Source organism: Dipodomys merriami, unplaced genomic scaffold (assembly GCF_024711535.1).
Source record: "Dipodomys merriami isolate MVZ:Mamm:240054 unplaced genomic scaffold, mDipMer1.0.p SCAF_1, whole genome shotgun sequence".
NCBI lineage: Eukaryota > Metazoa > Chordata > Mammalia > Rodentia > Heteromyidae > Dipodomys > Dipodomys merriami.
Window position 1 is genome coordinate 43273071 of NW_027202270.1, and position 23191 is coordinate 43296261.

General features: G+C 42.1%; 1 protein-coding gene and 1 pseudogene across 3 annotated transcripts in view; one reads left to right on the plus strand and one right to left on the minus strand.

Annotated features, from left to right (window-relative positions):
• Rapgef4 (Rap guanine nucleotide exchange factor 4) overlaps nt 1-23191 on the minus strand; it is a 306154-nt gene that overhangs the window by 150107 nt on the left and 132856 nt on the right. The gene's annotated exons all lie outside the window — the stretch shown is intronic.
• Nucleotides 8383-10914, plus strand: LOC138834173 (golgin subfamily A member 2 pseudogene; annotated as a pseudogene).

The window sequence follows — 23191 nt, forward strand, 5'->3', positions numbered from 1 at the left end:
CAGTTAGAATGTAAGCCACACAATAGTCACTTTGGTCTGTTTTGTACACCAAGCAGACCTGGAACACATGACTACTTAGCTTCCAGAACTCTTTGCCTTTAGAAACTTCCCACTTCAATGTGTGTCAAACTCAGACAGCTTTTCTGTCCCCACTTTCTTCATTCCCTTCTATTAGCATCATCTCTGTTATTTCTGTTCCAAATTCCAACAAACTATGAGACATCCTTGGCAATGTAAAGCATTGCATATTTAGTGCACATGTCTAGGGAATGAGCTGGGGTTTGGAAGGTTCTGTGTATCACGGAATGTGGCTCCCCTGAATTCTCTGGTTCCTGTCATCTCTTCACTCCAGGCATCTGCACATTGCTTTCTCTACAGGGTATGGTTACAGCCTTCTGTGGGGCCTCTAATATCAATAACAGATCAGGCCCATCTTCTCCAATGTGAACACTAGGAAGAGCCAATAATGAAAGCAATGCCTTAGCTGTTCTGGAAAGTAGCATGGAAGAGAACATTGGGTGCCATGTGCTCAAGGGAGCAGGGCTGACAGAATTGAGGGGAAACAAGCTTTAAGATCCATGCAAATATGAGCTCCTATCTCAACTCTGATCTTAGGAGCTTCACCCCAGTGGGCCAAGTCTTCTTATCTAGCCCCTGCACTCACAGCCTCTTCTCTTCATGACCTTCTAGCCACTGGCATCTTCAGAGTCTCAGACACGCTGGACCTTCCTCTTGAGGCATCCTACTGCCTTGCAACCAACACCACCTGGGACTGGCTGACCCCAAGATCCCAGACCATCTGAGCTATGTGATCTCTCCCATAGTGACTTCTACCAGTGCACTTAAGCAATGTGTTGTTGCCATTTCCTGTATCCACTGCTCTTCTCTCTTTCACTCCAGGCTAACAGAGGAAAGGGGCCACACTTGGACTTTAGCAAAAAACCCAGAGGCTTTCAATGAGTGCTTGGTGAGTAATTCACGCCTGACTGAATTTCTTAACCATTCTGAGCTCAGGATTGTCCATTACCACCATTACCGTGACATGTATCAGTATTACCATGACACCCCTTGTGGCTGATGGAAGGATTGCCTGGACAACACAAGTACAGCCCCAGCACACAATAAATATTAGTTCCTGTTTTCTCTACACCCATTACTTCTTACTGTACTGATTCTGGCACAGGGTACATTTTCATTTAGAAAACTAATGCTTGAAAGAAAAAAGCAGCCTAATGCATGAAGGTCCAGAAGCATAAATCTAAATCTAGTGAAGTGGAGATGTGATGAAAGAAGGTATTTGCCATCATCTGTGTGTTTGTTCAGAAATAGCCACTTGCTTTCAGAGAGGGATCAGGAGCGGAGCATGGCCATCAGGTGAGACTGATAAAAGCTAACATCTAAATTTAATGCACCAAAAATCTAGGAATACTAATAATTGCATTATTTAAAATAGAGTACAGAGAGAGGCAGAAATAGAGAGAGAGAGAGAGAGAGAGAGAGAGAGAGAGAGAGAGAGAGAGAGCCCACTATGTTATATCAGACTTAGTGTCAAAATACACTCATGGGGGAAATTTTGTTTTAAAAGACCCAGGTGCATATGATTGTGTGTGATCTCAGTTTTATGCTGAGAAATGAGATTGTATTATAGAAAGTGAATTCCAAGGCAAACAGATATGCAAGCATATCACTCAGAAAATTTCTTTGACTTATCTGATTGGTGCCAGTACATTATAACTCTGCTGGTTTCTGACTATATTTTATAAACCTCGCAAAAGGTTCTCATGTAATACAGTTAAGGAAAGATGAGGTTCTATATTCTTCCCAGTAGTGTCAGAAGTAGGAAAAAAACTTGAATTAAATGTTGCTTAAATAAAAATAACAATATGAAAGAATAGAACAAGGGACAAATGCAGCAATGGTACTCACTGGACACTACATTTAAAATGAGGTATACAACCTGTGGGTGGGATGGGAAGGAAAAACAGTGAGTGTGAGGAAAGGGGAGATATTCCCCAAAAGGAAATGTTCACTTTGCCTCACTTGTGTAACTGTAACCCCTCTTAGCATTTTCAAATAAAAACAATAAATAAATAAAAAGAACATGACAGAAGTGATAAAATATCATGGATGGTATTTGAAGATTGTGTTCAGAGAAACCAGATTTACTGATTTTAATGACCGTTTTGTGGTTATAAAGGAAAAATATCTTTCTTCTATGGAAATGTATCCTAAAGCTTTTAGGGCACAGGGCCACAGTGTCCCAAAGCACTTATAAAAAGGGGGAGAAGAATATAAAGAGGGAAAAATATAAACAGTTGGCAAAATTTGAATAAAAAAATCTAAGAGAATCCTTTGCTCCTACAGCTTTGCTGGGAATATTTAAATTATAACAAAATCAAAAGTTACTGAAAACTGAAGAAGAATCAGAATTGAACCTTTATGATTTTTCTCTATTTATTCCTTGCTTGGCCTAGAACTGGGTCCTAAACACAGCTCACAGCATGCTTTGCCCTTGCCCTTTCCCTGGCCCTGCTCCAACCTCCCCAGAGGGTAGTTCTTGTCCATCTGACTTCAAGTTCTAGCCTAAAATATTGCCCACGCTTAACAGATGACCCCAAGGCCCTGAATGACGATGTTCTAATTTGTCCTCTGCCCTAACTGGAAGTCAGCTGGTTCCATCTGTCTGCATCTCAACCAGCTAGGATGGCTGCCCAAAGGCCTCTTTACTCACCTAAATGTGTCAGGTGATGGTCAGAGGGAGAGATTTGGTCTGAGAGGAAATGTCTGTCCAAATGGGTCCCTCAGAAAAGGTATTGGGTTTGGGGAAAGAAAACACCAAAGCTATTTGGCTACAGCAAAGAAAAGTGCGAGGCATAGCTGTTCAAGTAAAAGGAATTCCTCAGTGTTCAGGATTCAGCAGCCACATGGAACTCTTAGGCTCTTCAGGCCCTGCTCCACCTCCTTCCTTAGGCTTGGGCCTTGTCCCCATGAGGTTTGCCATAATCTCTACCTTCCTTTCAGATCTTTAACCCCTACTTCAATAATCTCCCATCTTGATGTTTGGGGACCTTAATCTCCTATATGGGAACCCACAGGGTACCTACATCCATCTTGTTAGCTCAGACATACGTCTGGCCACTCATTGGCTCTCCTATTGTTACCACCACAGATAAGACACCCCACAACAGTGGTCAGGCACCATGATGGTCACAGTGCCAAAACCCCACCACCTTTTCTCTTCTGAGCCAGTCACCTGGGAACCGCTCACCACTAACCTGATCAGAAACCACTTGGCAATGTACAAAGCATTCATGTATACTAAAGATGACATAGTCACACAAAGCAACAAGCAATTCCAAAGACAAGAACTCCCATTCAAAAGTATCCTGGGCAATGATCACCTTTATTTCACAGAATTAATTGACCTAAATCTCCATCTCAGGTGAATACTAACTAGGACATGAGGTATGGTTTAAGGCTGATAAAAATGTGCTAAAATTTGTGGTGATAGTTATACAACATACTAAAGACATTGATTTGTACATTGTAAGCAGGTAAACAGTAGGGTGTGGGAATTATACCTCAATAAAGCTACTGAAAGGAGGAGAGAAGGAGGAGGAGGAGGAGGGAGAAGCAGGAGAAGCAGAAGCAGCAGAAGAGAGAAAGAGAAGGATGAGAACAAGAAGGAAGGAGGGAGGGGGAGAGAGATAGTGAGCAAGGAAGGGAGGGGGGGAGAATGTGAACTGAACAGACTTCAGACATGAATCTAACTTGCCCAGGTAGCCTAAAGGCTGTTAGAGAGAGGGCTCAGAACAAGATATGGGGTACCGCTTTCTGGAAATTTCAAGTGGCCCTGTTGAAGCATCTGCACTGATTTTGCCCACATGAATCCAAGCGTGACCAGTCCTGCTGTAGGCAGCCCACCGCCCAGGAATGCCACATGCCAAGGGAACTGGTATGTGTAGGTTTCCCGGTGCCTATGCCACACAGAGCTATGCTTACTTACTTTTTTTCCCTGCATTTGCGTTTTACAAACAAAAGGGGAAACCAAGCACACAAAACCCAACAGTGAATTGATGAGCAACTTTGCATATATATAGAATTTCCAGGCAATAAAGCATGCTCTCCAACAAGCTTGTCTTTGTTTGAAGGAAAATTATGCTTTGCTTTCTCACAATACCCTCTTCCAAGCTCAGTGTGCCCTCCTAATTTAAATTAGTCTTTCAATTGTATGATCGTTCCAAAAGAAACTAATTTTCACAACTCTCATTCAGGGAACTTAACCAAAACTTGAATTTTTTTCTTTTTCTTTTTGGTTGGGGGAAGGTGGCTGTAGCAAACCCACATAGTAAGGTTTTCTGCTTTGTCACAATCCTAAAAATAATCATTTCTTGAATATCTATAAATATTATTTTGATTATGTGAATGGCTTTAAGTAACTGTTCATGGAAAAACTCACAATACTGTTAAGTCTGTACAGAAATATGCTTAATATAAAATGTGAACAAGAGAATTAGACACAAATTGCACAATTATATTCTAATTCGTAGATTATAATTCAGTGTGTCATAATGATGCATCCTGAAAATGGTTATCTCCAAAAAGGGTTTAAAAAATATGAAGTACGATAAGTTTCCTCGTACATTCTAGTTGCTCTGTTCACTAGACAATTTCATTGTGTCCAAACTCAATAAGGGCATTTGGTGTAAGAACCTCAAAAGAAGTTAATAAACCTTGCTGGCTTTAGTCAGTCCTGTTTTTTTTTAAATTGTATACCAAGATCCTCTAATTTGTGTAAATTTTAGCAGTTTATATAATCTGGCATAACAATGTGGAGGGTTTTTTTAACTTTTATTTTTCAAAGAATAATTTAATGATCTCTCTCATTGCTGGTTTGTTTCCCAGAAAAGCTTCTGTTTTCACTATAATTTTCTGAAAGAAAGCTGTGATAGAAGAGGATACCATGACAAAAGCAAGAGAAATCAGATCAAAAGTAGGTTGATTTTTTTTTTAATTGTAAGGATAATACAACTCCTGCTATAAATTCATAACCTTTGCAAGCCAATCATTTGAGTGGCATCTGGCTAATTCCAATAGCAGTTGTTGTTTGGCTGTTATTTTTATCCCTCTCTTTCCCAGCTCCCTCTTTCCCCATAGCCAGGAAGTAGACTGTCATCCACTGCCTGCCAGCCATAGTTTCAATGCATCCCCCCAAATTCACATGTTGAAAGTATATCCTCCAGGAACCTGGGAGCTTTAGGAGGCAATTAGGTCAATCATGTCATATGGATGGGCTCATGTTGTTAGAGCCAGAACAGGTTTGTCACACAAGCAAATTGGGGCCTCTGTTGTTCTGTCCCACCATTGCAAGGCCTTCTGCTGTGGTACCAGGTAGCAGGAGGAGCCTCACCTGGTACACATAGTCCATCACATACTTTCCATCACCCAGAACTGGGAGCCAAAGAAACCCAGTCTGTGGTTGGTTCTTACAGCAACAATATGGACTAAGAAAATGCATGTAGCAATCTTAACCTAGACTGGGAGACAATAATGTCAGCATCAGTCTCAGAGAACCAAGCTAGAAGTAGAACTGCTGTATGTTAAATCATTTCATAGAAAACTGAATGATAACCAGGAAGCACACCCTTTGGGACATGTCTGTCCTGTAAGTGACAAATCAACACATGCAGTTCATTTCCAGTAGGTAGGAAGCACTCAGTCCTCAGATGAGGAGAAGAAAAGTCTCCAACTCTGTAGAGATGCACTGGCTCCTTTTTAAGTAGTTACCAAGGACAAGTTCCATTGTATTTAAATACAATAGAAAAGGAGGATGGCCTATGCCTTAAAAAAAAAAGCCAGAATGTTTCACAACAGGACAGGGATTCAGGGTAAGTACTGGAAGCAGAATCCAGCTGTTGTGTCAAAAGATTAAAACAAAGATGACCAGAAAACATGAAAGCAAAACAGTCACAGGGAAGCTACCAGGGGAACATTTAAGACAGACTCAGAAAGCCACAATCAATTGCTTTCCACTCCTCATTTCTGGTCCCTCACATGCCAGAAGCAATGGAGAGCCCTCCAAAGAAAATTCAAACACAGGTCTTCTGTTTGCATTTCTTTGAAGATGCTCAATATACAAAGCATCCCTTGGCTAATGCAGAAAGTTCAAGACAGTTCAGATCCAATGTTGCAATAATTATTATGCAATGTCCATTGCCCACTTCAAAGGCCAGAATAGTGTGCGCAGGTTAAGGGGATGGTATAAAACATAAAACAGACTGGATGGCAAGACACCATTACTATCCTTTCTAGTTTCTCTGCTGTCCATTCTAACAGAACTAGTTGATTTCAGCACCTGCTTCTCACAGAGTTGCAGATCAGATTTCCCTTCTCACTAACTCCTAGTTTCAGTCAAAATTTCTGTTTGGACTGAGATAAATGGACCTCATTCTTTCCCTACTTCTTCAGATACAGTTGTTTTACTCAAAAAAAAAAGTGGGTTTTTTTGGTTGTTGAGTTTTTGCAAAGTAACTACTACTCTTCTAAATGTTTACTTTCATCCTAAAGTTAAAAGAGAAGGAAAGGAAAGCAAAGTAAAAGAACTAGAATGACAACTTTCAAAAAGGGTATCCTCTTAATTTTCTACTGGACACCTTATAGTTAAAGAAAGTTTAAAATATAGAAGTCCTAGCCATGCACTGGCGGCTCATACTTATTATCATATTCTATTATCCAAGAGACTGAGACCTGAAGCATCTTAGTTCAAGGCCAGTGAGGGCAGAAAAGTCTATGAGAGTGGGACTCTACCACCAATTAACCAGCAAAATACCAGACTAAAAGTGTGGCTCTGCCACTCTACCAGAGTTTAGAAGGCACATTGGGTGGGGCAGCCCACTTGGACTTTATCCTAATACAAGGAGTGGTGCTGTTCCCCCTCGCCAGAAGGATTTGAGCTCACATACTATGATTGGTTATCAGGGGGGTGATTTAAGGAAGCTAGAAAGCTTCCTGTTAATGAAAAGGTTCCCACTGCAGAGGAGGGGTTGTTCTCCTAACACTGTTGATAAGGACTTATACCCCTTGCCATGGCTAGCTAGTTTCGGGAAATATGAGTACAAAATAGTGACTGGTTACAAGATGCAGACACTTTGGTTTGACAGAAAAAGACTGCTTTTTCTCACAACAGCAATAAGAAAGAGCAGATCATGAAAATGCTCTCCAGTTCAAAGACTATGCCACATCATTTCACAAAGTTTAGGAGTCTATTTCTATCAAGCACCCATAAGCAGAGAAGGAAGAGCAGGATGAAGTTCTTATTATATGTGAAGTACTTACAGATTGTTTATTGTATTTCCTAGTTTACACTCAAACTTGCACTAAAAAAATGCATTTTAGTATTGGCTATTTGTGCTTAATCATCCTTTTATTAGAAGTAAGGAAAACTAATGAAAACAAATGCCCAATATAATAGTCATGTATGGGTAATATGTGGTTATTAAGCATTTAAAATGTGGTCAGCACACAGGTCTACTGGGGGAAGATCTTGAAGAGAGCTGGAATGGGGAGCTATGCTTGTCAGGGTGGGAAAGAAGAGCACACACATACTGTGTATTAGAAGGCGCCTGGCAACTTTTCAGTTCTGATTCAGGCCTGGAGTAGAATCCCCAAGAGAAAGGCAGGTTGGAACTAATGCCCTCTCTTGTGGGAACAGGGTACATTAGGGATGGGAAAGGAGCCTCTATCTATTAAGTGGATGGAGGACTGGATCCAGATAGGAGGAGGACAGATACATTCCCAGGACCAAGAACTTCTCAGGAAGAAGAGGGAGAGTTCTGGAACTGAGGAGTCTAGAGGACTGGATGGCAAATACTTTGGAGGGGATTTCTAAGACATGAAAATCCAAGAGCTAAGATGTAAAATGAGGAAAGGAATTGTAAAGTGATGCAGTATCCCTGCTACCTGTTGCTCATTCACCCTCTGAACTCTGGCATTTGATCCCCAGACTCTGGTCATGAGCGTCTACAGCACAAGAGAGTCTAAGGAAGTGTCCTGAGAGCGACCTCTCAGGATCACTGGGTGACTACATTTGTGTGATGAAGGCTATAATCTTGCAGTCTCTAGTGTAGCTGGGAAGACACCCAGCTACAGCTGGTCCCTCTGCCCACCAAGTGAGCGGGGTAGGTAAGGGAGGGGCAGCAGGAACAGCTCTCATTATGACTCCACATTTTCTGCCTGGATCACAAGGTTCTGGCCACACCCCTTATTGGTTCATATTTCTCTCTGACCAATGGAATACAAAAATTCAGGCCACACCCACATTCTACACTGCCTAGTACCACTGGCATTCCCTTTTTACACCATTATCACCAGTTGAGAGAGGTAGAGGTGCTGAGTGGTGATTGGGAAAATCAAGGTGATTTGGGAGATCCTATAGGAAATAGACAGTTGGTGGTGATTTCAAGAATTGAGGTGATTTTAGAGAGCCTCGGAATGTGGCCACCCCACCATCCCCATGGGGTGTCTGAGTAAACAAGACAAAAAATAGCTGCAGGCAAGAAATTACTGCAAGAATTCCTTGAGCAGAATTGTCCTGGTAGACCTATGGAAGCCAAGAAAAAGAAGAAAATGTAAAAGGGAGGTAACCCCAAGACAAACACTGCTGAGGAGTTTAAATCAACAAAAGGTGTGACAAAAGACCAAACTGACCCTGAGCCTCGCCCTGTGTCCTTCCCTGCCAGTGTCCTTTCCACCGACCCTGGAATCAATAACAACATGTCAGAAGTCCCACTTCTTCAATCTTCTAATGAATCTCCACCTCAAGAGTAACCAACAGGTCCAAAAGTAATGGAAGAATGGGAAGAGCTGGAGAGAGAGCTAGAGTACATGAAGGAGTTAGTGACACAATTAAGCTTGGAGAGAGGTAACTTTGCAGAGGATTTCAAGGGAGAGAGTTCCACGTGGGATGACAAGGTCCAACAGCTCTTGGAGCAGATAAGCCTACTGAGCGAGGAGAATGAACAAGAGGGGAGGCAGGTTTTTAAGCTAGAGACAAACCTGGTGGAAATTAGAAGGCAGTTGGCAGAACTGCTGCCTCTGCAGCCACCTGCAGGGCCATCTCAGGCTGAGCTGCAGCTGCAGGCTGAGGCATACCAGTTACAGAAGCAGCTACAGAACATGGAGAAACAACTTTACATCCAAATGCAGGAAAACCAGAGCCTCAGTCTCCAGAATCTGGAGCAGCAGGAGCAGCTGTGGTTTCTTGACCAGCAGGCTGGGGTATGGAATCAACATACCCAGGATCAGCACCAGCTCTATGAGACAACAGAAAGAGATGAGACCATGAGAAGCTCAATGTTACACGACCAAGAGCTGAAAGATCAGCTGGCCCAGCTGCAGGACACCTTCCACAAGCTGAGTGGTGAGAAGGAGGAGCTAGCCAGTGTCTTGCACTCAGAGCAGCAGGAGAAGAGACATCTGCGGGAGGAGCTGGAGGAGCTAGAGAAGAAGCTAGAAGAATGGAAAGAGATGGCTAAGTTAAAAAGCCAAGTGGCTCAGGATCTGCAGGAGCAGCATGACCAGAACCTGGCCCATCTTCAGAACCTCAGGGCCATCTGTGAACAGCACAGAGTCTCCAATCAGCAGCTGACCTCAGAGAAGGAGGAACTGCAGCAGCACCTGCTGAGACAGACCCAGCTGCTGGAGCAGCTGGAGCAGGAGCAGGTACAGAGCAGGTTGGAGGAACAGATGGCCAATCAAAAGTTACAGGACACTCTGAAGTGCATAGAAGCTACCAGACATCAGAACAAGCAGCTGCGGACCCAGTTGAGCTTCCTAGCTTTCCCTCAGGAAAGTGAAGGAGTGGGCAAAGGAGAAGAGGATGAGGAGGTGACTCCATCTGATGTGACTGTCCCAGAGGACATAGACAACCCACAAACCATGTGGGAATTTTACCTTGAAGCATTATCAGTTGCTGAATTAAAGAAGATGAAACTCAGCCAGCAGCTGCAGGAGCATCAGGCCCGCTGTAGGTGCCTGGCCAACCTGGCAGCCCAGTTCCAGGCAAAGCTGGAGCTCCAGGCCATCTCCCCCAAGACCTGGAACCATGGAGTGTCTACAGAGAGGAAGCAGGATGCACAGGCACCCAAGAAGCTAAGAATCTTCTTCACCCAGAACCTCCCCGACAAGGTAGACTACCAGAAGCTATCGGATGACCTCCAACATCAATGCAGCCAGCTCTCAGAACACGTGACCACCCTTGAAGAGTCCATTGTATTCTATAAGGCACAGATGGAAGTTCTGGATGAGCTGTATCAGGAGAAAGTCAACTGTGTCAGGTGGCTGACACAGGAGAAGAGGGAAAAGAAGAAGGAGCTGCAGGAGCTGCTCTTTTACCTTACAGATGAGGGCACAGAGTGCCAATACCAGATCTGGACAGCCACCCAGACCCCTGCTGCTGAGGCCTCCCCAGACCGCCTGAGCACTACAATCATGGAAGGTTTGGAGGAATGGCAAGATTTTGAAGAGGTTAAGCTTGACGACAACCTAGAGCCTGTCCAAGGAAAGGCTAGGGTGCTTCGGCCCCACAAGGACCCCATTACAGAAGAGATCATGCTGCCACAGCCTGGTATCTGGCACCTGCAAGAGCTACAAGCTCCTGATGCAAATGATGACATGTAGATAATCACTGCCTGAAGACCTAGCAGCTTCCACCTGAAGAAGTGGGCTCCTGCCCTCTAAAACCAACTTTGGGGCATGACAGCTAGCTGGCATTCTCTGAGGCCTAATTACTGTGGAGGGAGGGTGGGGAGGAGTAACTGTAGGCCAGACAGAGCAGAGGCTGCTGGGAAGTAGCCCAAACTCTAGGGACCTCTACCAATCCACTGGCTGCCAGGGAAGGGGTCCAGGTGAAGGTTACCACATAAAATAAATTCTTTACAAAGGAAAGGAAGAATGATGGCATAGTTTTATATACTTTTTTATAGTAGTGATAGTAATTATTTCAAGGCACAGTTTAATAATACTGTATTATCTCAATTTCCTGGCACAGTTTAAAAATACTCATCTAAATTTCACATTATAGTATCTTAATTTCTATATGATTTTATATTATATTATTACAATATAATTATATGTTATATATTTTATATAACATATGTATAATTCTACATATATAAAATATAGACTATATAGCATAATAAAATGTATATTATATAATGTATAATATGTAATACACAATATATAATACTATATATAATATTCTATAATATATACCCAATAATTATAAATTATGCATTATATAATATAATTATGCATTGTATATGCTATTATTATATATGGTATACAATTATATTATATATATTAAATATGATATATAATTATACAATATATATAATACAGTGTATAACAATATAATTATATGTTATAATTGTATAAATTATGATAATCATTTCATGTTATATGTTGGTACATAATGCAGTCACTTGCATTTTTTTTCCTTTTGTCAGTCCTGGAGCTTGAACTCAGGGCATGGGCACTGTCCTTAAGCATCTCTGTGCTCAAGACTAGCATTCTACCATGAGCCACAGCGCCACTTCCAGCTTTTTCTGTTTATGTGGTACTGAGGAACCAAACCTAGGGCTTCATGCATGCTAGGCAAGCACTCTACCAGTAAGCCACATTCCCAGCCCCAGTCACTAGCATTTTTGAAAATGTAATGGACTCTGTACCAGCAGTAGTGAATTTTCTTATTTTTATGTTAAAATGCCACAATGGGGATACTGAGATAAGAAAATAGTAAAAAAAAAAAAACTGTATGAAACATGAAAACATTAATGCTAAAGGTTTGGGAAAAAAAGAAAAAAAGTGAATATAACAACTGGAGGTATGCTGCAATTGAAAATCATGTCCCACATGAAGTACTGAATTGTATTTTAAAAATACAGAATTATCAAATATATATAGAATATCACATATCAATAATTTTCAGTGAAATATACAGCAATGGTATATGTAGGATAGTATTAAATAAAAAATTTAAGCTGAGAGCATGAGGCCCTGAGTTCAAGCCCCAATATCATCACATACACACACACACACACACACACACACACACACAGAGACACATGCACACACACAAATTTGAAATCCTGATGGATTTGGGTGTGGTGATGAATGTATGTATAGTCCCAGCTGCTTTAGAAGAACGCAAAAGGACAGTCCCAATTGGAAGCCAGCCCAGGCAAAATGTTAGTAAGATTGCCTCCTCAATAATCCAAGTATAGTAGTGATTCCCACCTGTAATTTGAAGGAAGGCATATATGGAAGGTGTGGAGCCTAAAGGCAGTCCAGACGTAAACAACAACAACAAAAAGACTGTGATTAGCAAGTGAGATTCCTGAATTCAAACTCTAGTACTCTCAAAAAAAAAAATTAGAAGTTCTCCAAAGCAGTCAACACATTAGTGCGTTAGAATCTCATGCCAGTGGTGTATTCCTGTGAAGCGACTGTTTTTTCAAGAGAGAATCCATGACGATGTAAATAAACTTGTAAAGGTCTATGCAGAGACCTGTGCCGGGAATCCAGTAGACTGGAATACTTACTATGAGCCACACACCAAACAGGCATTGAAAGTAAAAGGGCAAAGTGCTAGCTGCCAGAGAGGCAGGAAGACAAACAGATTAGTTAGACATGGATTCTGCTCTATGTAATTAAAATAAAATACTACGTGGAATCAACAATGTAGTTTTTTTAAAAGTTTCATCTGTGGAAACTAGACAACATGGATCATCCTGGCAATTGTTCATGCGCTGCCCATCCAGATATGTTGGCTCTGATTCTTAGGTCTTTAGCTCAAAAGTGAAGAGGTCATGCATGGAGTGATGAAATAACAGTTTCTAGTAGCACCTTTACCAAGGATTTGGGTAAAATCATGCACTGGCTTAGACCTACAGGATCATGATGTGGCCTTGTGAACATCAACACCCAGGTGAGAGAGAGCAGATTAGAGACACATTTGTCTTTGTTTTTAGTGCTGAGGGATAAGCCCAGGCTCATATGTTAGGAATATGTTAGGCAAGTGCTTTGCCACAGAGCAACAACCAGAGTCTTGAGGTGTATTTGAAAGTGAAGGCATCTAACCAGAGATGCCTGAAACAGGACAAGAGTGAATAGTCAAGACCTTCCTCTGACTAATGAATCAAGTTTCATCAAAGGAGTTGGAAACTGATATTGTTCCAAGATATTCAGGTTGTCCTGGAGCCTTTCTTCTGAAGAAGACAAAGTTCCTATTTGCCCTGAATAAATTCATCACATAAAGTATAGTAGTGGACCTATACCCCTCAAACTCTGACTAAATACAGAAACTCATTTTAAAAAATAAAAGTTTATTTTTAAAAGGCAGTATGATGTAGTGGCTCATGCCTGTAATCTGAGCTACTGGGGAGGTGAAGATAGTGAATTGGCCAGCCTAGGCAAAAATGTCATCAAGATGCTATCTTGACCAATAAACTGCTGGGAGTTGTGGTTCACATCTGTCATCCCAGCTATGTGAGAAGCACAAATAGAAGGATCAAAAATAAGTAAAAGTGCTTAGGGGCAGGATCAAGAGGTAGAGTACTTGCCTAGCAACCTCAAGGCCCAAAATTCAAACCTCAGTACTACCAAAAAATAAAAATAAAATCAGGAGGAGGAAGAAAAGGAGAAGGAAGAGAGAAAAAAGGATGCAAAGAAGAAGAAAAAAGCAGAAAGAAAGAGAAAAAAACCTGTAGTCCTGAGCCAAAAGCTTTGTGCTCAAATCTTACGGTTAAGAGTGGCAATCTATCGATCCACATTACAAAATGCAAAGGTGACAGCAATGCCATTATGGTATGTGTGACATTTCAGAATGTTTCTTGTCCCTTCATCAACCTCACTGTCTTACACATAGGACATAGGGTTCATGCTGTCATTTCTCAGCTACAAGTTCACCTTGAATTGTGCTCCAGTAGCTTGCTGCTCTCCTCCGGGACTGAATCCTTTCTTTCCTCTGACCTGGTAATGCCAGCAGTGCATTTGCTCTTTCCTTGGGCTCTCACCCTGTCATCTCCCAGTCTAGACCACAGATATAGCGCCTGGATCTCCACTTGTGCTCTGAGCAGATTTCTACCATCTTCTCTAGTGCATCATTTACTTCCATTATAAGCAGGAACTACCCCCTTATTTCTCTTTCTAGTACCAGCCCAGTATGCCTGACAAAGAGGGTGAGCCTGGAAATATTTACTGCATAGATGAATATATAATGAGATGCCATAACTACATAGGGAAACTTCAACATAAAAAACATTCACAAGTTTTCTGACTGTTCTTTATCAGTTCAAAGACCAGAACTCTATGAGATAGTTCAGTGGACCTAAGACCAGTGTCATCCTGCCCAGACTGCTAGTCATTTTATGGGCCTCTTTTAATTTGCATTGCTTTGAAGGTAGAACTTGGGGTTGAATTTAGGTGACTCCAGGAAGCAAGAGTGAAATGCAGGAAAAGCAAGACAGGGATGGAGGAAGAGAACATGAAAGCTATGTGAATGAACTAGGGCACCCTTGATTAAAACACTTCAGAATTGTGTCTCCAAAGCCTAAGTGTCAGCTGAATGCTGGTGGCTCACGCCTAATCCTAGCTACTTAGGAGGCTGAGATCTGAGAATCATTCTTTGAAGCCAACTTGGGCAGGAAAGGCCGTGAGACTCCTATCTCCAATTAACCACCAAAACGCTGGAAATGGAGCAGTGGCACAAATGGTAGAGTACTGGCCTTGAGCACAAAAACTCAGGGACAGCATCTAGGACCTGAATATAAGCTCCAGGACTGGCACCAAAAAAAAAAAAAAAAAGAAATCCTAAGAGTCTGGGCCATTTATCTGAAGACTTCCTTATCTGAGGATACCTCAGAAGCCCAAATATCACTAGTTTAGCTGTGGAAGTTCTTATGCTTTAAGGAAAAGTCCTGTAGCCAATATGCCTAGAGACAGAATAATGGAGGCTACAGCAAGTGTACCCAGGAGTTGTCAAAACTGCAGTTGAAATGGAAGGCCAGGGAACATGGAGCTATTGATAAGGTCTTACACCAGGTTCCTGCAGGTAAATAAAACTTGGCTCCAAAACTCATCCCAGTAATCATTGAAAGAAGTGCTTGACTGGGCCAGGCACTGTTGGTTCAGACTTGTAATCCTAGCTGCTTAGGAGGCTGGGATCTGAGGATTGTAGTTTGAAGCCAGACCAGGCAGAAAAGTCTGTGAGACTCCTGTCTCCACTTAACAGCCAAAAGGCAAAAAGTATCAGCCTGGAATGAAAAAGCCAAACAAGAGTGTAAGGCCCTGAGGTCAAGTCCTAGTACTGGTGCATGTGTATGTACATGAAGCATGTGCATGCACGCGCGCACGCACGCACACACGCAAGCACGCACGCACACACGCGCGCGCGCACACACACACACACACACACACACAAAGCTTGACTGAGTCATAAGGATATTCTAGGGATGGATTTCTCAGGGCAATGGGTGACATCACCAGCTGATGCTTGACAGCTCCCAAGACTTATACCTCCTTCACCCTGCCCTGACTCCCACCCCCTAAAGACTTTCACCATTTAAGGCCATTAAAGAACTAAGAATGGGCATACATATGCTTTCTCACTTGCTAGGTAAGGGGAAAGGAGTGTACACTTGCTTACCTGTGTAAGGTCAACCATTTAAAGGAAGCTCTTCTTTCCCTCTCTTGAATTCTAATAATGAATTACAAAAAATTCCCCTGAGAAAGAGGGAACAGTTTACACTAAGCAAAAGGAAAGAAATGTACATATCATCCGATGTGGAAGAAAGAGTTGTATTGTCAGAGCTTACAGAATTCCTAAACTTTATAGTCCATGATAATGACAATTTGCCTCGTGAAGGTGAAAATGTGTTTGTGACTTTAAGTATCACTATCTCACAACACTGTGAAATTTATGTAATCACTTATCTAAATAAAAAGATATTTAAAAAAAGAATTCCCCCTGATATGTTAGGGAGCTCACTAAAATTCCCCACAAACTCATACTACTTAGCTGGCTCCAAGTCTTTTTGTGGTACTGGAGATTGACCTCAGGGCCTCATGCTTTCTACCACTTGAACCATACACCTTCAGTCCCTTTCCATGTCTTTTGATGAAGTTCTTTATGTTCATCATCACTGGAAGTTTCCATGCCAATTGGAAAAAAGGGCAGTCTATCTCCTCTTGCTGAGCCACTGCAATGTTTGTATGGTAGGGCCCTGCCCCCTGGCTGCAAGTACCCATTCCCTTCACACACTCACCTGCCACTGATCCTATACACAACTGCCCCTAAATTTAGCTCTTAGTTTCCTTGCAATCAGTCTTGCTTTTCCATCATTTCCTTTTAGCTTAATACCTGCCCCAAATGTTGGGGTAAACAGATGTCATAGCAATGAGTTGAGTAAAATCAAAGCTGGCTTTTAAATCAAATGTGTCTTTTTTCAAAAAAGGAGAAAGAGGGAGGGAGAAAGGTGGGGGGGGGGGAAACACATAGAGAGAAATCAGAAGGCATTGAGACACAGCCTGAAATGTAATATCTGCCACATGTCTCAGGGTCATATTTATGTAGATCAAGTAAACAGCAGCCATTAAACTCACCAAAAGAAGAAAAGTAAAATGATGGCTGGCTTCCTGGACGTGAGGCCTGCCACAGTAAGTGACACAGGCTTCACAGTAGAGAATACCAGCTTTGCTTTAATCCCATACTGCTACCATCTTGAAATTCTTTATCTTCGAACTCTGTATTTTCATTTTTGCCCTGGATTGCCACCAATTTCATATCTAGTTCTGAGTAAAAGACTAAAAATTATGGAATGACACCTTTTTCCTCTACAGGCTGACATAGGAAGGAATTACATGAAGGAGAATTCTCCAAACATTCCTTCTCTCCTCTGCATAAACTCACTTTAAGCTGCCTCTCTTGGTTTAAAGATACAAAGAAATATCAGATGTATTGGGTAGCTATGGGAGTCAGTGGATGATTAATGCCAAGAGCAGGAACTTTTACTTAATAAAGTTCTAAACCTCCCCGAGCTGGTTTCATTATTTATAGAAAGAAACAGAAAAATAGTATTTAAAAAAATCTACTCCTCAATAGAAAGCTCACTTAGAAAAAAAAGCCTAATCTCCTAATGCTCTTTTCTTTTTTCTTTTCTTCCCTCCCACCCCCTTCTTTCCTTCCTTCCTTCCTTCCTTCCCTTCCTCCTTCCATCCTTCCCTTCCTCCTTCCTTTCCTCCCCCTTCCTTTCTTCCTTTCCTTCCTTGCCAGTACTGGGACTTAAAACTCAGGATTTTTTGCTTTTGATTAGCTTTCTCTGCTCTAGGTTGGCACTCTACCATTTGAGCCACAGCTCTGTTTTCAGCTTTTGTTTCTGGTTAGTTGAGATAAGAGTCTTGCAGACTTTCCTGTCCAGGCTGGCTTCAAACTGTGATCCTCAGATCTCAGCATTCTGAGTAGCTAGAACTGCAGTTGTGAGCCACCAGCACCTGGAATGAGAACTCTATTTTTCTAAACAACAACAAAAGTAGAAGGGGAGGAAGGAAAGAAGAGGAAACATAAGAGGCCACTAAAGGCCACCCAAGGACAACTGTGGCTGTCATCAGTCATCCAAGTACTGACTCTGCTTAGGATCTTAGCAGTCATCAAGCTTCCTCTCCTTAAATAGAACCAGTACAAATGTCACCAACAGCTTAGCAGCTCTCCGCAGACAAAATCAGGGATGTGACACCAGAACCTCAGCTGCCAAAATCAAAAGCCAATCAATGACTTGTGAATTATGCTGGATGTTAACTTCTAAGTTCACTGCTAACAGTAGGGTGCATGTTTAGGAGCTACTCCTGTAGGCATAGGCCCTCGTAGATTGTGAGCTTTACAGATCTGAAATGCCGAAGCAGCCATCATTTGTTCCTCTGCATAAGTATGTCCTGTGCACCATGAGACATTCCCAGAGGTGAGGAGACATAACCCCAACCATACAAGACACCCTAAACAGGCTGGCATGCTGGGAACAAATTTCTCTTTACAGAATTAGCTAAGAGAAGCTACTTGGTTGAGAAGTTCATATATTGGCTTTGACATGAATCTTACAAAATATCTATTGATATTTTTTCCTTCCTAATTGACATTAGAGTTGCAGTGCCTAGCTAGCATATATGTACAGACATTTATATTTGATTAAAGTTCTTCCATGTATATAGAAATGTCTCCTTGTAAAACCTTTTCCTGTCAGTGAGAATTGCAAGTTGTAATGGCCTCCATGGGAAAAGAGGCATTTGCTACTTGGACACAATCCTAATTACAAAGTAGCTGCATGAACACAGACCAAATGCTGCCCATGTTTCCAGCAACAGGACCTAATGTGGTCTCTCAACAATTGAAATCTGTTTGTAAGCAAACAAGCCCTCTTTCCTGACACGATTACTATGCCTAAGTATATTGCCAAAGCTTGAACAATGAAAATCCAATGAAATGGATTTCTTTCTTTATAAAGCATGCCAAAAAGATGTTAAAAGCCCCATTAACTTGAGAGGACGTTGTGTCATGTGATCTTTTCCCCTAGTTCTTTAGCAAGGAAAAGAAAAAGCGTGTCTGTCCTTTCATGTAACTTGATAAGTATTAAAAACACTAGCTTCTAAGTTCTCATTCAAATATGATCTTCGATGACTTTCCTAGTATTTAAAATGAGATGAAGCTGCCCATCAACACCAAGAACTGCTCCTCAGTGTTCACACCTTGTCACCACACCTCCCTCAGGGTCAGGGGTCTAGGAAGTCAATTAGAGCTCATCATTGCAGCCTTGTGAGTGGTTGCCAGCCCCAGGAAGATGGATGACTGGGCACTTCGCCAGGTCAAGTGCTCCCCACTGGGCAACTAGAGACTACAAAGTTTTCAGCAGTTCCCTGGCTCCAGCATCAAGAAATCACCACCACTCAGATATACATGGGCAACTCAGGAAGGGATGCTTTCCATTTTTCAGTTTGATCTCTCACAGAAAAGGAGAAAAATATTGTTTTTTTTTTTAACAAACTTGAGCACTTGGTTGATAATGCAATGACCATTAATGGAGTCAAAGTCGCTTTAGAGCTATTTCAGATTTACAGGTAAGGGAGAGATGGTATCAGGAACTAAGAATTATCCTCACTTTCCAAAAGGGAAAAATTGAGGGAAATAATCAGCCTGCACCAAGTGCTGGTGGCTCATGCCTATAATCAATCCTAGATGCTCAGGAGACTGAGGTCTGAGGATTGAGGCTTGAAATCTGTCTGGGTAAGGAAAGTCCATGAGACTCTTATCTTCAAAAAACAACAAAGAGCAGCTGTGGCTAGCTGTGGCTAACTTTGAGTGGAAAAGCTAAGGACAGTGCCCAAGCCCTGAGTTAAAGCCCTAGTACAGGCACCTAAAAGAAGGAGGAGGAGGTGGCTCACGCCTGTAATCCTAACTACTCAGGAGGCTGAGACCTGAGGATCATGGTTCAAAGCCAGCCTTGGCAGGAAAGTCCATAAGACTCTTATCTCCAATAAACCATCAGAAAAACTGGAAGTGGTGCTGTGGATCAAGCAGTAGAGCATTCACTTGAGCTGAAGAGCTGAGGGATAGTGCCCAAGCCCAGAGCTCAAGCCCCACAACTGACAAAAAAAAAAAAGGAGGAGGAAGAAGAGGAGGAGGAGGGTAAGGAGGATGAGGAAGGGAGGGAGGGAAGGAAAATTATCTTGTCTACAAACGAAAGTTGGTCTTATACTAAAATACTCCCATATTCCACCAATAAACACCTAGCTTCCTCCAGAGATAAATTAAGAATGAACAATTCTGCTAGTGACTTGCCAGCTATCACATTGTGTCTAGTCAAGCCCCTGAAGGATCTCCATGCTGCACAACTAGAAGAGCAGTGAATTGAGACTCAGGATAGCTGGGATGATGAATCAGGTATCTTGGCCAAGTCCCTTTCTCAACTTCAGCTTTTCTTCCTATAAGATGTCAAAACAAAGGAAAAACAGGATACAAATAACTACTAGATCCCTCCCAGTTGAGAATGCTGTAATTTCTTCCTCAGTCCCGAGCATTGGTGGATAGCAGTCAACACTCCAGCATCAACCTGTCACTTTTTGAGTATCTTATCTGTTTGCAGGCACCAGGATGATATACTCAAGATGCATTATAAACTTGTAGCTGGGAGCCAGTGGCTCATGCCTGTAATGCTAGCTACTCTAGAAGCTAGAGATCTGGAGATCATGGTTCATGGCCAGCCTGGGAAGACAAATTCTAAGACTTTTATCTCCCATTAATCAGCAAAATGCTGGAAGTGGAGGAGTGGCTCAAGTGGTAAGATGCCAGCCTTGAGCAAAAAAAGCTAAAGGATCACACCCAGCTCCTAAGTTCAAGCACCAGTACTAGCTAAAATAAATTAGGTGTGGGTACTGGAGGGATTGGGAGAGAATGAGGGAAGGGATGTCATCATTCACAAAGGAATATGCTATTTACCTTACCTTCTAAACATCACCTTTATAATAAAACAATAACAAAATTAAAAAATTACGTAGACCCACTGCTCAACAGCTTATACTACAGCAGGAAATAAACATAAAACATGTTCTAATTAATAGATGTTCTGATACTAACAATTGTTAGCATTTTAATACACAGATGTTCAAAGTACCACAGAGGAGAGAGCCCAAAGAAAAATAACACACTTGAGGTAATGCAAAATTTTTACCAAGAAGATGAAAATGAAGCAGGGCCTTGATGGCTTGGAGGTGGCAAGAAAGTAGCCTTCCAGCCAGAAGAAATAGTATACAAAGGACAGACACAGGAGAAGGTTTGGCAAACAAAGGACACACTGACAACAAAGGACCTTGGTTAAACAGAAGCAGCTTTGTCTTCATCCCTTTTGTGTTGCTTTGTCAATATACCCAAGCCTAGGTTATTTTATGAAGAAAACAATCTTCTTTGGTGCACAGTTCTGGGGACAAGAAGGTCCATACAGCAAGAACCACCATCCTGACGATGACCCCTCAACTGTGTCACATGATGGGGCAGCAGAGAGAGAAAGGGCCATGTGCAGAAAGGGGGCATGTACAAGTAAGGAAGCAAGGGAATAGGAAGGAGCCAGACTCAATGATTTTTATAACAGCGTGCTTTAGCAGGAACAAATCCTTTCCTACCAGACTGACCCATCCAGAGACAGCATTAATGCCTGCATGGGGGTGAAGCTCCCTTGACCTACTCATTTCAACTAGGCTCCACCACAATACCACCTACTAGAGATCAAGCATCTAGCTCATGGACTAATCTACCCAAAGGAACCAACTCTACTCAAGCCATAGCACCCTTCCTGAGCAGAGAGTAGCAAATACTCTGCGAAGGGCCGGCGTGTAAATGTCTTAGGCTATATCTGCCAGATGGTATTCACTGTAGGTCCTCATCACTGCAAAAAAGCAGGCAGAAACCATCCAGAGCTAGAATGTGGCTGGGTTCCAATGAAACTGTACTTGTAAGCACAAGACACACACACACACACACACACACACACACACACACACACACACACAGACACACACACACCCCACCACCACCACCACCACCACCACCACCACCATCACCACCAGTACTGAGGGCTTGAATGCAGGGCCTTGTGTTCTTGCTTGGCTTTTTTGCTATGCTCTAGCAACTTGAGCCATACTTTCACTTCGAGCTTTTTGCTGGTGGATTTGAGATAAGAATCTCATGGATTTGTTTGCTCCAGCTGACTTCAAACTGTGATCCTCAGATCTCAGCCTCCTGAGTAGCTAGGATTACAGATATGAGCCACCAGAGCCCAACTAGGAGATAAAGTTATAAAAGGCCAGCTTGCAACCAGATTAGGCAAGATTCTACAGGCATGAGTGAGAAGGTTAAGACATACTGTTTTTATTTTTAAGCACAAGAAATACAGTGAAAAATATATGCTGCAAGTACTAACAGCAACATAGAACATGAATATTCTCACAATTTGTAACATGGCTTTCTGTGCTGCACTGTACTCTCATTTCTGATTTCCTCAAATTCACCCTAGCTTGGTTGTGCTTCTCCATGTAATCATAAAGGTAGGTTGCTTTTTTGGTGGTTGTTTTTGCTTGTACTAGTTTTTGTTTTGGTTGGGGGAGGGGGTTGTATGCCAGGCTGGGGCTTGACTTCAGGGCCTGGGTGCTATTCTTGAGATTTTTTTTTTGGCTCAGGTCTAATGTACCACTTGAGCCATAGCTCTACTTCCAGGTTTTTGATCACTAACTGGAGATAAGAGTCTTATGGACTTTCTTGCCCAGGCTGGCTTTGAGCTGTGATCCTTAAATCTTAGCCTTCTGAGTAGCTAGAATTACAGGCGTGAACCACCAGCAGCACCTGACTTGCTACCAGATTTTGAACTCAGGGTCTCAAGCTTGCTTGGCTTATTTCCTCATAAGTAGCACTCTACTACTTGAGCCATACCTTCAGTCCAGCTTTTTAGCTAATCACTTTGGAGATGGAATCTCTCAGACTATTTTGCTCAGACTGACTTCCAACTGTGATTGATCCTCCAGAGCTCAGCCTCCGGACTAGCTAAGATTATAGTGGGTTTCTTTTTTGCCTAGGGCAATGTATTCCACTTATTCTGAAACACCTGGCCAAAAATTTCAAATAAAATTAAATGAATTCAATAACATTAAGTAATATTTTTTTAAAGTGAACACTCTATTTAGTATTAAAGCACTGCCTACAAAGGCAACAAACACCTCCACAGAGGCAAGTACATCTTACTTGTGCGTAACAGATGGTACCATGTTCTCACACCCTGGACTGTCTGCAAATGTCTTCTTGCTGTTGCAGTACTGCTGACACTCATAACTCATACAACAAGGGCAAATCGTAACTAGGGGAAAGAAAGGCAAAAATGCACAGTACCTTATTTCCAGGCAGACAGTAAGACAGTATTTATATTTATATTTTGAACAATGCCTTATGCTAGGTCACAATAGTGAGCAACACACTTGGTTCTCAAAAGGTTCACAATGTGACAGGGCTAACCAACTTTTTGGCTAACATTTAAATAACAAATATTTGCTCTCAGCGTTGTAGGTCTCTTGCCAATAGGGCCCCCGGTGTGGGGGTCAACAACAC